The sequence below is a fragment of the Nelumbo nucifera genome, chromosome 5 (genome assembly GCF_055504915.1).
Source record: "Nelumbo nucifera cultivar China Antique chromosome 5, China Antique-T2T, whole genome shotgun sequence".
Lineage (NCBI taxonomy): Eukaryota > Viridiplantae > Streptophyta > Magnoliopsida > Proteales > Nelumbonaceae > Nelumbo > Nelumbo nucifera.
Genome location: NC_142653.1, coordinates 53,409,241 through 53,427,286, shown reverse-complemented (window position 1 = coordinate 53,427,286; position 18,046 = coordinate 53,409,241). Strand labels below are relative to the sequence as shown.

Sequence of the window (18,046 nt, the reverse complement as noted above, 5' to 3'; positions counted from 1 at the left end):
AGGTAAACAATTTTCCCACTTAAGGGGAAAGTTGCCAACATTTGAATGGGATAAAAATTTCCCATTTAATAATGAATTTTTATGAATAAATTGGTCATTATCTTATTTACATGAGAAATAAAAGAACATTGATCTGTTAATGTTCTTGCTTGGTTTTGCCGTGATTTGGTTTTTTAGCATCTTGGTTGTACTCTAAACATTATTCAATAAAATATTGTCATTTGGCTTGAAAACAAAATGCACTTCATTTACATACTTTTCCATCTAGGTATCGTGTGATAATTGGTGTTGAAATTTCTCCACACACACACACACGAGAATGACCTATAAATAGGAGTTGGAGAGACAAGATAACACATTGAATTGAAGTAACAAAATGAAGTCCATTGTCCTAGTTTCCATTCTTGTGATTTCGGTTCTTTTCGCCCCAACAGAAGTAGGGGCTCGGCCATTAGTCGAGAGGTCTCTACTAGGTATGTATGTACACCATTTTAAGTGTTTCAGCTTTACAATTAATTGGCAAAATATTTTATATACTTATCTTCATAAGGCTGCACATGAGTCGGAGATTTGAATCCGATAAGAGCTGGAATCAGATGCCTCCCTTGATTTTAACAAATCGGATCCGATTAGAAAAGTCGAAGTCGATCTATTTAGTTAATGGATTAAATTGGGATATATGACGATCTGATCCAATATCCAATCCGTTATTTATGAAATATTATAATTATATTTTTTTATTATGATTTGCTATTGACCTAATCCAATCTGATTTTGTTTATTCATGTTGTATGCTACAGAAAAGGCTGTTACGCCCGTAACTCGTATCCCTAATCTTCCATTTTGTGACAAACCTGGTAGACCGTACAAGTCTTGCCTCTCTCCTAGAAACCAGCCTCCCAAGTGCGGCAGCATCTATCAATGCGGACCATCAGCACCTCGCTCTCCTTAAATAGTTTATGGTCTCTGATGAGTTCATCAGATGTATTTGGAGAAGTGGTTGGTTTAATGATGTAAGCTACTTAAGCTATATAGTATGTATCGGTACAAAGAATAAAGGATCAAATTAAAGGTAGGTAGATTTTGTGTTTTATTTCTCTCCTCTAGATCTTCTCCCTTTTTACTTTTCATCCCTCCAGTTGTATGTGATCGAAATTATCAACAACAGTGAATTGAAGATTATGTATTACTTGTTTTTATAATCCTCTTTTATTGAGCATAAAAGACCTTGATAAGAAAATCAAGATAATGGGTTTTACTCTTTCCCTGGAAGATGCAAAATTGGACTCAACTTTGAAGATTCAGTTCATCGATCCAAATTATCAAATTCACCTCCTGACCTACGCAGTCAATGGATGCCTTGTGCATTTTTCTGTATGGTGTGATGCATAATTGGGTATCTTACAATCTCAAATAGCACAGAGAAATTCTCAAAATTGGACCACTTAAATCACAGCAACAAGAAAGGTTCATACTCATACCACAAATGCAAGAGTTTTGAGAGAACCATTTGAAAAGATGTGTTGAAATTAACCAAGATCACAGAGAGAAAGACACAACGCAGTCAAATCAGTATTAAATTATACACATATGAAATAGCTGAGAGTGTTTAAATTATTGGGATGCCCCTTATATGTCCATATATTATCTGCCCAAATCAGTGGCTTTGTAGAAACACATAAGAAGAAAAGGAAAGACTCGAATTTTGAATCAAGGATGAATAAGGAAAAACTGCTATATATATAATTTCGAAATTAGAATTCAGGCAGCTTCGTAGGCAAAAACTTCAGAAATCTTATCTAGATTTCACAAAATTTGTGGACCCATGTTCGTCAAGCAGCCAACTTTATTTTCCAGATTTTACTATTCCGAAGGACCCTTCAGCATCATTTATGTCTTTCTAGAAAAGGACGCTTCCATAGTTCCATTACTTTTATACTTTTTTTCCTAGCTAAAACTCCACCTATTATTTGTGGCAAGAATGATAATTGGTAAACCATACTATAGTCTAATATTCCTAAAAAATCACGTGTATATATATATATATATATATTCCTTAATTAATTCAATATATTATCTATAATCATGGTTTTTAAAATCAGACCGGACCGGACAGTCAGACTAGAAAATAGGAAACAGTCAGATGATCATTTTCGTTTTACCTCGGAATTATTATTTTGCAAAAAATCATTGATTTGGTTAACAAACAGCTGACCCGGGCATTCGAACTCTTCAAGTCGTCCAATGATTTTGCCGTTTTTTATTTTTTCGTCCGAATGGACCGTCCGTTCAATTTGAACAGGCCATCCATTATGTTCGAATGGTCAAATCATTCAACTTGGGAACTGGACCCCTGATCGGTTCTATGTCTGGTTTGGTTTTAAAAACCTTGCCAATAATAGCTCCCTCTTTCTCCCCACCAAAGTTGGGAACCAGTCACCTAACTGGTTTCGTTTTCCCCTAAAACTGTTTTTTTCTCCAAAACCATTGATTTTAGTCAGCAAACCGCTGAATTCGCCGATTACTTAATTTACACTAATTAATTTATTAAATTTTTTACTAAACCTTTAATTTATTAGGTTGCTTAATAAAACTTAGGTTGTTTAATTAACAAAATTACTTAGGGATGACAATTTTCCTCATCCTCATTGGGTACTCGACCTCCTTGACCCAATGGGGATTAATAGGGTAGGGACAGGATGAGGGTGGGGATGGGGATGGGGATGGGGTTAATAGGGATTCCTAATTGGGGATGAGAGTGAAGTCCCTACCCTTCCCCAACCCGGATTATATATATTTACATTTAATATACATCAAAATATATTGAAAACTAATATTATTTATATTTTAAAAATTTCCTTTATTTTAAGTGAATCTATTTTTCAAAAATACTTTTAATTAAAAAATTTAGTTAACTTTAATTACATAATTAACAGTAAATTGGTTAATTTTGTTATCTTAATTAAAGAATGAAAGAAAGGGTGTTGAATTGACAAAATGGGAGTGGTGGGAAGAGGAAGGGAGAGAGAGTTAGGGAGGAAGGGGGTTTAGAGAAAGAGTTTGGACCACCCACCTGAGTGGCTGTAGATCCATGAGAATTGTTTTGACTTCTTTCAATGGTGGATTACGTCTTCGATTTTGAAAAACTGTAGAAATATAATAGAAATTAATAAACTAATAAGAATAGAATAATAAAAATATAACAAAATAATAACTAATTAAAATTTACGATCACCCCACCCGTGAGGTAAAGCCTGAACTAGAATTGAAGGATCTAATTGATGGAACCCATTTTACTGACTATAGTTAAAATGTCAAGATCATCCATTTGGCACATGGGCCACTCGTTGGAGAGGAGAAAGACTACTTCTGGTGATAGATTGCCCAATTTCTACACCTTTTCATGTTCTCTTCTATGCAAGGACGGAGGGGAACACCATCAACATCAACATATGGAAGATTTGATCCTCCATAGAAAGATGCCAAAACATTTCTCATGGGTCTATACCATTCAAATGGGTGGTCCAAACACTTTAGCACATCATATCTGACCACCGGATTCGAACAATTGAGCCTGTAGTCAATGATGCTTAAATTTAGGGGGTATTCTTTTTTTTTTTTTTTTTTTTTTTTTTGAGAGGGGGAAAAGTTGGTCAAAGGGATTTTAATTCTCCTTAATCAAGAAATTCATGTTTATTTTTAGATTTATGTGGGAACCAGTGAAAGTTTATTTTCCTAGGTAAATTAACTTTACCATCTAGAGAAAAATTATCAATAATTGGATGGGACAAAAATATCCCTTTTAATAATTAAATTTTTATGGTTAAGATGGTCATTGCCTTATTTAAATGGGAAGAAAAAAAGAACATAAGTAAATACAATTGTCCGAAAACTATTTCCTACCAAGTAAATCTTTCCTAGGAAACACTTACTCGAACAAATGACCGAAAAGCAAACGGAGCATAATTATCAAATTTCAACACTTGAACAACCATGCCTACATACAAAGTTTCATGTATAACATCCAAAATTATAATTATTCTCCCTAATGAAAAATTTTATTTCCTGTTCATTATTGAAATTTTGGATGGTTATTATTCATCAAGACAAAAAGACAACAAAGCCGCCTGGAGTTCTCTTTCATTTCACATAGTGTTTGAAATAACAAAATGAAGGCCGTTGCCCTAGTTTGCATCCTTCTGGTTTCAGTTCTTTTGACCCCAAGAGAAGTAGGGGCTCGGCTACTTGTTGAGAGGTCTCTCCTGGGTGAGTACACCATTATATTTCATTTTATTTAGACGATGAACAGTGATTTCAAGTGTTTAAGCATTAATTACAATTAATTGGCAAAACATTGATATGTTATAGAATTAGGCGGTTGTTCCATGCATTAATTACGTTATATTTGATTCATCCATAGTAAAGATTAAAGAAGATTTTGGTTTCTAACCTGCCACTACTTAATTATCATCATGATCTTAATTAATTATTAATTAATTTATTTATATTTATTCATATTCTACCGAAAAGGATGCTAGCATCATTATCGGTACACCGGCGCCTAAACGTGGTATTAATTGCGGCAAGAAGGGTTCTCCGTACAGGTCTTGCCTCCCAAAACATCCACCTCCGACCAATTGAAGGGGCATCTATGGTTGCAGATCACCTCCCACCCCTTAATTAAAATATTGACTATTACATATCTTATTCTATCAATTCACCTATAAGCTACAACCAAACAGTTTGGCCGTCTACCGCCTTGTTGGGTTATCATTAACAGTTTGGCCGTCTTCTTTCTTCTCTATCATCTCTCCACAAAGTGATTCATATTACCAAGGATGAATGTTATGTATTGCTTTTGTTATTTTTCTAATATAATGCTCAGCTACATGTTGTTATGGTGCTTGCTTTTCATCTCTCATGATTAATAAATAAAAGATCTCAATTACTAAAAAAGCAAAAAGAATCAAAGGCCATGTTTGATAGTTCTTAAAAATATGTGTTTATTTGAAATAAGTGTTTATTTGGGTGAGGACCATATCACTAAGTACTTATTTGTGTTTGGGAAAATAAGTCTGAAATAAGTACTTATTTTAAAAAATAGGGGATTATATTTTTAAGCCCAAATTTTCAGTTTTTTTTTTTTTTTTGAAGTGCTCGTACAATAAGCACTCATTCAAATTTTTTCTCCCATATTGTCCCCGGTAAATTTTTAGAATACTAATTATGCCCTTTTATAAAAACAATTTTGTAAAAGCACTTTTATAAAAGTAATTTATGAAATGTACTTTTACAAAAGTAAAGTATTTTTATGAAAATGCTTTTATGAATGCACTTTTACAAAATCACTGTTATAAAAGTACTTTCATGAAAGCACTTTCATAAGAGCACGTCTGTGAAAGCACTTCTAGGAAAGTACTTTTACAAAAATATGAAAGTAATTTTACAGAAGTACTTTATAAAAGTGTTTTTATAAAAGTACTTTTACAAAATGACTTTTATGAAAACATTTTTATAAAAGGACTTTCATCAATTTATTTTTATTCATTCACTTTAGACTGGGTATTTGGAAAATTTAAAAAAAAAGATGTATCTAAGTGCTTATTAGAGTAAAAAACCACTAAACCCCAATATGAAATAAAATTAAGCACTTGAAAAAGCTGAGTACTAAATGCAAATAATTACTTATTCGAATAAATACTTCTTTTTAAACACTTACTTTTAACATAAACACTCCCAAATCATGTTAAAAGATATTAATATATAATCAACTTCTTCTATATTTCACAAGTACTAGCTACCACCAATGTTTTATCAACACTAAGGTTAGCTATGACATCCATTTATATGAACTGGTCCACATCGTTTGCTGCAGAGTGCATGCATTTAATGCATCATAAATTTTGTCAAATACAAAAAATGATTATGAAATTACAGAAAACATGAACGATCCATCTGATGAGACCTTCAAATTGAAATGATCAAAAACACAAAATAATCTGTTTGGGATTTTCTTATTATTCGACTGAGTGAGCATATTCTTGATGCTAGGGCTGTTCATAAGAAGGCTCAACCCGATCAAACCGACCAATCTGAACCAACCCAACTTGAATCAGCCGGGTTTTCATCGGCACGGGTCGGTTTCGGGTTGTGCAAATTCCTAAACCGATGATTCTGGTTGATTTCGGTTTTCACACAAGAAAATCGAAACTGACCCGAACCGAACCGATTTGGTTCAAACATGAAGTTTCAAAGCCCATTAGACCACCTAGTTTTTGAATGGTTGCAAGAAACTTTGGATTAATGAATAGTGATTAATGAACAACTTTTGTGATTAACTTTTCATTTAAATTTTATCATAGGAGATGGCTGAAATGATGTTCAATTTATGACTGTTTTTAAAATTAGCAAGATTTTATCACAGGGATGAACTTAGAACCGAAACCGACTCAAACCAACCCAACCCGACTTAAACCGACCAGGTTGGTTTTTCTTAACACTAAGTCGGTTTCGGTTTCTATATCAGATAACCCGACCAAGTCGGATCGGTTGGAAAAATTACAATAAACCAACCCCACCCGACCCGTGACAGTCCTACTTGATGCTTGAGAATTCATATTCTTTCATTCCATGAAGAATTGAGACATCTTTTTGTTCAAGAACCTCAACAATAGATATTTTGGTATTTAACCCAACACACTTTCAAAAACAGGTGGCAGGATTTGATTAATCCACATGTCTGCTGAGACTAAGCAACTAACATACTAACTGGGCCACCGCTCGATAGACATATTTTCGTTCGAGTACCTCTATAGTGGAATATTATTCTATTGAGACATCTTTTCGCTCATTCCATCTCGTACGTCCTTTGTGGAAGGATCAAATTAAAATTGAACTCTACGTTTAAATGATCAAGTTAATATCATCGAAATTGTAAACTATTGAATTTTGGTAGGTCATTGACTTTTGGAGTGGTATATATGGAATGGAGAAGGAGCAACTGGAGTTGTTCTTGGAAAAGAAGAAGATAATTTCAAAAGGTTTTAAAGCGTTCGTGGTATATATGGAATGGAGGAGGAGCAACTGGAGTACAATAGCAAGCTGGAAGAGTGGGAGGTGGAAGAGTTTGTATGAGTAGAAGATTGGAGGAGTGCCAAGCTACAATAATAAGATAAAAAGTTTTTTTGGACGTTTTGGTAGATGTTTTAAATAAAGGCCTCTTGTTTTTTTGGATTTTAAGTGTGGGGAAAATTTCTACAGAGTAAAACACCCATGTTCTTCTATTAGATTTAATTATGTAGTGTCTACGGAAAATTTATTTTCATTGAATATCATTTATTCGAATAAGTCGTATTTATTTCTCAGATGGATAAATAACTTTTTCACCTGGGGGGAGGAAAGTTGTCAACACTTGAATGGGAAAAAATTGTCTCTTTCAATAATGGCTTTTTATGACTAAAATGGCTATTGTCTTATTTACTAGGAAACAAAAGAATACAAATACATTTAACCAGATAAGTGCATTTACCCAATAAGTAACTTCTTAAAAAGTGAATGGGGCCTAAGAAAGACAATCAGGGTACTTGTGATCCGGGAAATTGTAGCTTGAAAGCCTTGACTATTTGGTGCCTTTTGGGGATTGTAACACTATCCCTGCTCCTCCTACTTCCATGGTTACAACTCCATCAAAGAACAACTGTCATTCTACTTCTTCTATTAATGTGACTACAGAAAGTTCTCTTAGTATGCCTTCACTTAACCACATCAACCATCTTACCATTTGTCCTAAGAGGAGAGGTTTTTCTACCAAGTATTTGATTGCGTCGCTTTTTCTTACTACAACATGTTGATGTTTGCATTTGGCACAACCATTCTGCGCTTGAGTGTGCGGACATGATATTCGGTGAGAAATACCAACATGGTTGAAAATCTTTCAAAGGTCTTGAATTCAGAACACTATCACTTTAAAAGTATTTAATTTTAGTATCAAAAAGTAATTCAACATTAGTTTTAAATTTCAAGAATGTAAGGAAAGCTTTAGATTTGCAAGTAAGTGGAAAAATCCAACTATAGCGACTAAAATCATCAACAAAAAGAATGTAATAACAGTAACAAGAAGTAGATGCCACTAGAGAGAGTCCCCATAAATCATAATGAATCAGTTTTAAGGGGGAGTTATTAATAGCATGATTTTGGGAAAAGGGAAGAACATGGCTTTTAGTTATGGAGCAAGCTGAACAAAAATTTAAATCAGTACTAGAAACTACTAGTAAATGCTGAGAAAATATAATTTATTAAGTCACTCTAAGAGTAGGGTGATCTAGTCGATGGTGTAAATCCCAGGGCTAGCACAAGTACCCACAAGTGCAACAGGAGAAGAAGCCATAGGTGATAACTTGATTGGAAGATGAAGCTGATAGCAACCACCCCTATTTGGCCCTTGAAGAAGTATCATCCTGGTGCATCGATCATTCACAAAGAATTCATGAGGATGAAATTCAAAATAGGCATTATTATCAACAGAAAACTGAGCCATAGATAACAGATTGAAGGAAATCCGAGGAATATGAAGAATATTATACATAACCAATGATCTAGAAGATAAAGCAGAAATAGTATAAGAGCCAGAATGAGCAATCGACAAACCTGAACCATTGCCAATGGAGATGCGATCAGAACCACCATAGTCAGAGTATATTTGAAGTTTATTAGATCTGAAGTAAGATGGTGTGTTGCACCAGCATCAGGAAACCAAATCTCTATATTCTGCTTGTCATGACCTGATGCTGTCATAACTGCCAAAGGTTATGGATGTTTAGGATTCTTCAAATTGTCAATATGTGCAAGAAGTTTCCGATAGTACCTGGCAAAGTGATTTTGTCCTTCACAAATTTGACAGGGGTTATTATTGTATTTGGAGGGCTTGGGAGATCCATTACCCATTTGTGGTAGATGAAGTCAATTATATTTGGATTGAGTCTTGGAATCCTTGTGTTTGGAAGCAAGGTTCGTTGAAGGAGAGCTAACCTGTGTAGATGATGTTACTAAATGAAGCAAATGATTCTCATGAGTTAGAAGCATACCTTGTAAGCTGGCAAATGATAGCTCATCTGTCCAGGTAATGATTGCAGTTAGCTTATCACTAAAAACTTTGAGTTTTTGGAGATAATTAGTCATGGAGAGATCATTTTACTGTACCGCTCCAAGTTCATTCCTAAGACCAACTGCACTAGCTGTTCCTCGAGGAGAGTAAAGATTCTTAAGAGTTTCCCAAACTTCTCTACTTGTTTTGCTTCCTACGACTTGTGTCAGTGTTGCTTCTGTCAGAGAGGATAATAGCCAACTGAAGATGTAACGGTCCTATTTGACCCATTGTGTTTAGGGTTCTGTTATCAAAGTGGAAGATCTCGAAATGGCTGTAGTTGCCATAGAATGAGATGGATAAGGAGTTGTCCCATCAACATGGCCGAGGAGCTCATGGCTCAGAAGAGTATTCTCAACCTGAAAATGCCATACGATGTAGTTGAATCCATCAAACCGAACTGAAATCAGTTAGGGAATATGATTTCCCGATGCACCGAAGTTTAATTGGTTTATAGAGTTGGTAGACATAGTGAAAGTCATGATGAGAATCTTGAATTGATTGCTTATGGCTCTGATACTATAATAGAACAAAAGAGAGAGAGAGAGAGAGATTTTGAATGATGGTCGAATAAATCTATTCGACTCGTTCTTCTTATATATATTACAAAGATGAGATATATAAGGATAATTCCTATCTAATCTAGGATAGGATTAGATGTAATCCTATTTAGGATAAGACATCTTATTAGGATAAGAGTTATCCTTTACAAAGATAATTAGTACAATATTAGAAGGACTAGGATACAAGGGGAGTTTAGGACTCCTGGATATGTGCATGATCCAGGAGTATCATTATCTTTTACGGTCCCCGTAGGAGCATAAGGCGAAAAGGGCTGTGCTCATCAACTCCTCCAATGAGCATCTGGGAGGGGTCCTTAGGTTGAACGAACTCCTCAAAATACTTTGAGTCTAATAGTTCTTGATGTTATGCGAGACTACCTAGTGAAACTCGCAGATTTAGACACTCTACTTCTCCTCCATTGTAGTCGGTCGAGAAACTTGTGGCCATTGAATCTTGCCATTTGTGAGCAACCTCTCCATGATGGCCATCACTTCTTGAATTCTGCAAGTGAATGTGGCCAATTTGACCTTCCTCTTCCTCTCCTTCCTCCGTGGGTTGGGAACCTTCTGCAGGAACGTGCTCCTTCTGAAGCAAATGCTTCCACATACCACAATCCCCAACTACAATCCTCCCTAGGCCTCTCCAATGTCTGGGTCGCCGTTGTCGTGCACTACCATAAGCTAGTGAAGTCCTGCAGGTTCAGGTTTTCCAAATTTTGCCGGTAGTGGGGTGCATGTTTCTGATGCTCACTAGATCAAACTCCCTCACCCCAATCATCACGAAGTTTGTAGGTGGCAGCATGAAACCCCTCCAGATAGGCCAGCAACTCCTCACTAGCATACTGCTTCACACCCCTGAGATTGGCCCTGGTGAGCCTAGTCTGTACAATGAACCATTTTGACAGAAACTTTTTTGCAACTCCTAGGACTTAGGGTGTCAATGGACCAATTTTGGATTGGACCCCATCCAGTCCAAAATCAATTTGGATGGATTGGACGAAGCAACAAGACACCCCATCCAGTCCAAAATCAATTTGGATGGATTGGACGAAGCAACAAGACATATTAGATTGGACCAATCCAGTCCAAAATATTTATTAGATTAGATTGGACTTGGTCTGTCCATAACAAATTTATATTGGATTAGGTTGGATTAAGCCAATCCATTGATATAACATAAGAATATATGCGTTAATAGACCGGGTTTGAGTTGAAACCAATCTAAATCAAAATGAATTTGAATAGATTGGACAGTCCAGACATTGAATTGGACCAATCCAAATTGTTCCATAACATTCATTGGATTGGATTGGACTGGACCTAGTCCATTTATATAGACTCACATTGGACTGGTTCGGATTGGACCAAATCCAGTCCAATTGACACCCCTCCCTAGGACTAAATACTCATTGGCATCAAGTTAACAATCCAGGGGCAATCAAGTCAGTGAACGTCTTAGAAACGACTAAATACTCCCTGATCTTGAGGTGCCCATCCATAGACTTGCTGTTAAATTTGAAACACAGACTTATTGTTAAATTTATCTCATCTGTGGACAAGTTGCTGATATACTCACCAAAGCCCTGCCTACACCCAGTTTCTTCCATCTGAGATCCAAGCTTCACGTTCTCTCCAGAACGCTTCACTTGCGGGGGCATATTGGGATCAAGGATAAGTTACCCACGTAACGGGATGATAAGACTAGAACTCCATTCATTATCTGTACTCTGTTCATTATCTGCATATCTATCCCTCTACATGTATTTGTATTTCAGTGAAAGTGTAACTCCTCTTTCGAAGGGTATAAATATAGATGGTTCTGGTGAATCTAAAGAGTATCGAAACCTTTATTCCATTCATATATACACCTTGTCTCTGCTCTGTTTCTGTTTCCTCTGTTTGTTTTACTGTTTCAAGTCAGGAAAGTTTTGTGGTGGTCTTTGACTGGCCAATCATCCTTGTGAACAGGATGCTGATTATCCGCAAAGGCAATTCAGAATCATTGTTAGAAGCACTACGGGACCAATTCATTTGTATCTATTGAGGTATTCCTTTACTTCCCTGCTTTTTTCCTTCTACTTCTGCAGCAATGCTAGCCACTCACTGCACATGCCATTTTGTCACTAATTGGATTCAAATTCATGCAGTAAATACGAAAGGACAATGTGAGGATATAAATGTCAGATGCACAAAATTACCCAATTCTTATACCATAGGAAAATTAACCATCCAGCTCATTCAGTTTACCTGGGGTTCAGAAAATCGTACCTTCAGATTTTAATGTAATGATAAATAGAAGCTTCATTTCTCACTTTCAGATGCAAATTGAAGGATATGTAAAAGCTTCATACTTTCACCTGCTGAGTCACAAAAATTTGACTTCCTTTGACTGGTTGCAGATTGATGAGGATTACTGGTTCCATTCGGATCTCGAAGTCAGCATTACAGATCTGTGGGGTAAGCAAACCACATAGCCGGTGGTCACTTTTTTAATTGGTTTTATATTAATTAAAAAAAAAAGAAAAAGCTGACTCATATGCTGCCAGACGCTTTCCAGAAACCCAGAGATGGATCATATTACTGCCGACTTAGTTTGCAGCACCACAGACAAAAAAGCTCTTCTTATCCTGAAAAAGGGTCTCAAAGATCCTTCAAATTGTCTCTCTTCTTGGGATTCAAACAACAGAGAAGATTGTTGTAGACGGAAAGGAATAGACTGCGGCAACAGAACTGGGTGGTGAGATAAACCATCATTTGCTAGAGCTGAAATACCTGAGGTAGTTGGATCTAAGTGGTAACAACTTTGGAGGAAATCAAATTCCAGACTTCCTTGATTCAAAAAGCAACCAAAATGGCATTAAGATGTATTTGTGATTCAAATGTTTTGAATGGAGAATGGGTTTTTAAAATTTTATTTGTAATTGATGTTTTTTTATTTTTGTATTTCAATTCAATTTAGATGAATGTAAAGAAAGCGGCAGCTTATTTGAAGCAGATTAGAAAAAAAAAATGGTAAATGAAAAAAACTAAATTATAAATCGGACTGCCGCTAAAAATCATGCGTCAAATTTATAGTGGCAGCCAATTCATTTTTTAGCTGCAGTTTTGAATTTATACTAACAATCGTGAAAACTGCCACTAAAAGTAAATTTTCTTGTAATGCCAATTACATATAAGAAATAAAATCACCACAACAAATGTAAAATCTTCTTTCTAGAAAAGCTTTCAGGTTCAGTTGTCAATATCAGCAAAACTAAACTAAACTAAACTTTAGATGAAGTCCACGAAATGGATAAACTTGAATCATTGCAAAAAGAAAAAAGAAGAAAGAAAAGAGTTTTCTTAATTTTACCATATCTATATACTTTAAAATAAATAGGCACAGAATTGCATAGTGCCTACATATACAGTTAAAATTGGGCGGAGAATCAAGGTTTGACAAGGTTAACTGAGCCCAAGTGGCCAAGCAGTACTTATCGAGGTGGAAAAAGGGAAACTGAATCAAGGCTATCAAGCAAACCTAAACTAGTCTCTAATCCAAACTAAGCATTCTAGTCCCTCTATATTTGCAGTCATGCAAGTCGTTACGGAATGCTTTTTCTTGTTTCTTTGTGGTGGATATTCACATCCTTTTTTGATAATTTTTACGCCATATTGAATTTTTTATCTTCGAGATGGAAAAATAAAATTTTTACATGGTTGCTCTTATATTTATTTTGGTATTATGTAATTTGGCACAGAGAGATGCGAAAAACAGAGCAAGAGATAATGAATTCATTAAGGCTATTTAAGCATAAGCTGTCCTAAAAACAAGATTTTACATGTGCTTGAATGTATAGTTATTCATCAGCTGTCTTAGACCAAGGCATGCAATTTGCCAAATTTGTTACAGTTGTTGCAACTGTTTTCTATTATCTGGTGCGGTGTTTGAGCAAATGCCCAACTTGCTGAGAAGAAAGATGAAGCGATCGACAGCCAAAGCTTTTTTGAAAATATCTGTAGGTTGATCTTTCGTGGAAATCTGAGATGTTGTAATCGCCTTTCGTTGGATGTGTTCTTGAACAAAGTGACAGTGCCATCACCACGTCGACCTCAGTGCCATCATCACGTCCAAGATTACTAAGGAGATGGCCGTTGAAGCGGCCAAGGATCCGGACTCTGAGGCGGAGAGCGACAACGACCTACTCGATGACGAGACGACAGGAGAGGGAGAGGAGGCTGATGCCGCCGAGGACCACATGGAGACAGATCCGCCTACTGAAGCCTCCGTTGGGGGATGAGGAGCCTCGAACTGACTGATGCCTCTTTTCTTGGATCCCCCTCGTAAATACTTGATGTTCCGAGCCTCCAAGCTCAGCTAAATAATTGTAATCATTCTCTTTTTTTTTTTTTGGTACTCAAAGCATTTTATCAATGGAATACAAGTACTTTGCAAGACTCCTCGTGTGCAAAATTTTCCTAAGTGTAGGTTTCTCCCGAACTCGAGAATACTCCTGAACTCGAATAGGAACAATTGTTATTGTATTCCAGGGTGAGCGGACACTATAGGGTATGCACGCCAACCTGTCTGCACCTGAGCTACTTTACCTTACCCTTGCCAAAGCGACTGGGTTTCAATGAGCCCATGCCAAAGAGGCGACTAGGTCTTAAACAACCTATGTTGAAGATGCGACTAGGACTTCCCTGCCCATGCCGGAGAGGTGACTGGGTCTTATATCATACCGATCTCTTTTTTCAGATCGACACTATAGCCCTTAGGCTTCTAGGAGTGACTTAAGATCCTCTCTCCAATACGTTGTCCATAGGATCAACTCGGTGCTCTAAGGACTTAGTCGCTTTTTGCTTGCGTTGAGATTAACATGTAGTATCTCCTTAAGTTGTCGATATCCCAAGCATGAGGTACCCGCTTTCCTTCAATGGTCTTGAGCTCGTAAGTTCCTTCTTCGAACACCCGTCTCACCCGGTAAGGACCATCCCAATTTGGACCGAGCTTACCCACGCCCGGCTCAGGTACCATTACATTGGGCAACTCATCCACCCACAATCCTTTAACTCGTGCAAGGCGAGCTTTCATCACTTCGGCCTGCCCGTTTGCTTGTGGATGTGCTACCAAAGTGAAGTTCTGTTGAATCCCCATCTCGGTGCACCAGTTTTACAATTTGATATCTTCAAATTGCTTTCTGTTATTCGCAATCAAGACTTTGGGCAGTCCGAAACGGCACATGATGTTTTTCTAGAAAAATTTTGCACGTTCCGGGCTATAATGTTTACCAATGGTTCAGCTTCCACCCACATCGTGAAGTAGTCTACTGCCATGACCAAAACTTCCACTACCCGGTTGTTGGCGGAAAAGGACCGAGGATGTCGATTCCCTACTATGTGAAGGGCCACAGGCTAGTAAGATACTTAAAATCGACAGCAGGTTGATGGAGGATGTTGGCATGCCTTATACATCTATCGTAGTTTTTGACAAGTTTGAGTGCGTCTGCCTTCATTGTGGGCCAGTAGTAGCCCTGCCTGAATGCCTTTTGGGCAAGGGCTCTAGCCCCCAAGTGTCCTCTACATAAACCTTCATGGATATCGCGAAATACGAGCTCATCTTCTAAGGGTCGTAGGCAACGTAGGTAGGGGAGCGTGAAAGATATATACAACTGTCCGTCTATGAGGACATACCGGGTTGATTGATGCTTTACCCTCTGAGCTGCATTGCATTCTTTAGGTAGGGTCCCGTGGAGTAGATAATCAATGAGCAAGTCAATCCAGCTCGGTTCTGCTTGCAACACGGGAGCGACCTCTTCTACCCCCTCGAGAATGCTAGGCCTCAGCATAGTATTGTCTCTCGTGCTTGCTAGTCATGATAAAGCATTGGCCTCAGCATTCTCAGACCTCGGAATTTGCCTGATCAAGCAAAAGTTGAAGCTTGGTAGAATCTCTCTGACTTTGGTTAAGTAGGCTGCCATAGTCGAGTTGCGAGCTTTGTAGTCACCATTGACTTGGTTAACCACCAATTTAGAGTCGCTGCAAACAATGAGGTGCTTCGTTCCCATTTCCTTTCTAAGTTGAGCCCGGTAATTTGCGCCTCATACTCTGCCTCGTTGTTCAATGCTCCGAATCTGAACCGGAGAGCATATTCCAGCTTCACCTCGCTTGGGTCGTACAGTATCAGTCCCACACCACTTCCTCGCTGGTTGGACAAGCCGTCAACGTGGAGGATTCAGGGCTTCTCGTCCCAGGTCGGTACTGCTCTGGCCGGGATTGGTGTTGCACTAGTTGACCCCTCCGACGTGCGAGTGGGCTCAATCAGTTCAAAGGTCAATGTGCTAAACGTGCATTCTACTACGAAGTTTTCCAAGACTGGTTCTTTGATTGCTGGCTGTGGCTCGAACTGGATGTCATACTTGCAAAGCTTGATGGACCACTTCGTCAATCTCCCTGACAACTCGGGCTTAAGTAGGATATGCCTCAAGAGGTTTATCAGTAAGGACGATGATGGTATTGGCTTGGAAGTATGGGCATAATTTTCGAGCTACTACCACTAGCACGTACGCCAGCTTCTCGATATCGAGTTATCTGGTCTCTACATCCCACAACACTTTACTTACATAGTAAACGGGTTGTTGAACCTGGTCTACCTCTCTGATTAGTACCAAGCTGACTACCTCGTCACTCGCGGAGAGGTACAACATCAACACATCTCCTTCCTCAGGTTGGGTTAAAACTGGGGCTGTACTTAGGTACCTTTTTATCTCATCAAACGTGAGCTAACACTCTTCATTCCATTTGAATGTCTCATTCCTTTCAATTGCCTTAAAAAAGGGGAGGCACCGACTTACCGACTTAGACATAAACCGGTTTAAGGAAGCTACCCGGCTAGTTAGTCGTTGTACCTCGATTTTCTAGGGTGGTAGCATCTCTAAAATAGCCTTCATTTTGTTTGGGTTTGCTTCGATGCCACGTCGGTTCACTATATAACCTAGGAATTTTCCTGATGTGACACCAAAGACACACTTATTTGGATTTAACTTCACATTATAATTCCTTAAAATTTGAAAAGCAACATGTAAATCGTTAATTAAGATCTAGAGAACTAGGTCTTCACGACCATGTCATCAACATAACACTCCACTTATTGAAAATCAAAGGTTCAAAAATTTTGTTTACAAGTCGCTGGAAAGTTGCTCTAGCGTTCTTCAAACCAAAGGGCATAACTTTATAACAGTATAGCCCAAGTTTGGTTACAAAAGCGGTTTTTTCTTGGTTAGCTATGTCCATCCTAATTTGATTATAGCCGGAGTAGGCATGCATGAAACTTAGCAACTCATGCCCCTAAAGTTGCATCTACCAGACGGTTAATTCTAGGCAGGGGAAGCAATCCTTTGGGCAGGTTCTGTTCAAGTCGGTGTAGTTGATGCACATGCTCCACTTGCCATTGGCTTTCTTCACAAGCACAAGGTTTGCGACCCAGCTCAGGTAATGGACCTCCCTAACTAAGTCTGCGGCGAGGAGCTACCCAACCTCCTCATCCACTACCCTCCACCACTCTGAGGCGAGGTTGTGTTTTCTTTGTCTGACTGGCCTAACTAGAGGGTCCACATTAAGTTTATGAGTTATAACGCTAGGGTCAATTCTGCGCATTTCTGCCACGAACCAGGCGAAAATATCTAAATTGTTTATTAAAAAACTTACTATTTGTGTTCAGAGTGGTTCACTTACGAGTGTATCGATCTGGAGAGTCCTGGTCGGTTCTAGTTCTGGATTTGCCCTTGATGATGGTTTGTCGACTGGCTTGGTTGTAGTGGTGGAAACTATTGCTAATATTGTTGATAAAAATGGTGAACTAGCCGATCGATAGTCATTGAGGAACCCTGGGGAGTTCATGTCGCTCTTTCCGTTGTGGCTGGATGATGCTATTTGAGGTTAAAATTAAGACTAAGACTATGACTTGGATTGGGATGACCTTTCGATCATTCCCATAGATAGCGCCAATTGATGATGTGTGACCTGGAAGCTCTTAGCTGGAGGATTGCTTGGACATATTCGCATGGTGAGTTGGAGCAAACTGTAAAACAGGGATCAGAGAGACCAGGGTGGATGACCCAGAGAGGTCGCTCCGATGCTTAAGTCAGTATTCTTGTTGTGGTTGCGAGCTAAAGTTTGAGTGGTAGAGAGCTTGAATGTGGGTAATTGCGCGTACCTGGACCCTGGAGGGGTTGATGCCCTTATATAGTTAAGTTGTCATGGTTCTCGCGAAATGGTTCCGAGATCTTCAGCCTGAGTGGATGAGATCCATTTGCGCTTTAGTCGGGGAGTAACGTATCAATCAATGAAGTTTATTGTTACC

At 38.1% G+C, this 18,046-nt stretch overlaps 2 long non-coding RNA genes across 2 annotated transcripts; both read left to right on the top strand.

Annotated features, from left to right (window-relative positions):
* The first annotated feature begins 262 nt into the window (after nt 1-262).
* On the top strand, nt 263-1,202 carry LOC104596739 (uncharacterized). Its single transcript, XR_735087.3, has 2 exons — nt 263-473; nt 801-1,202. It is a non-coding gene; the product is annotated as an uncharacterized LOC104596739 (long non-coding RNA).
* A 10,034-nt stretch (nt 1,203-11,236) lies between these two features.
* On the top strand, nt 11,237-12,726 carry LOC148791619 (uncharacterized). The gene is made up of 4 exons (XR_016075940.1): nt 11,237-11,750; nt 11,853-11,987; nt 12,105-12,162; nt 12,252-12,726. It is a non-coding gene; the product is annotated as an uncharacterized LOC148791619 (long non-coding RNA).
* The last annotated feature ends 5,320 nt before the right edge of the window (nt 12,727-18,046 follow it).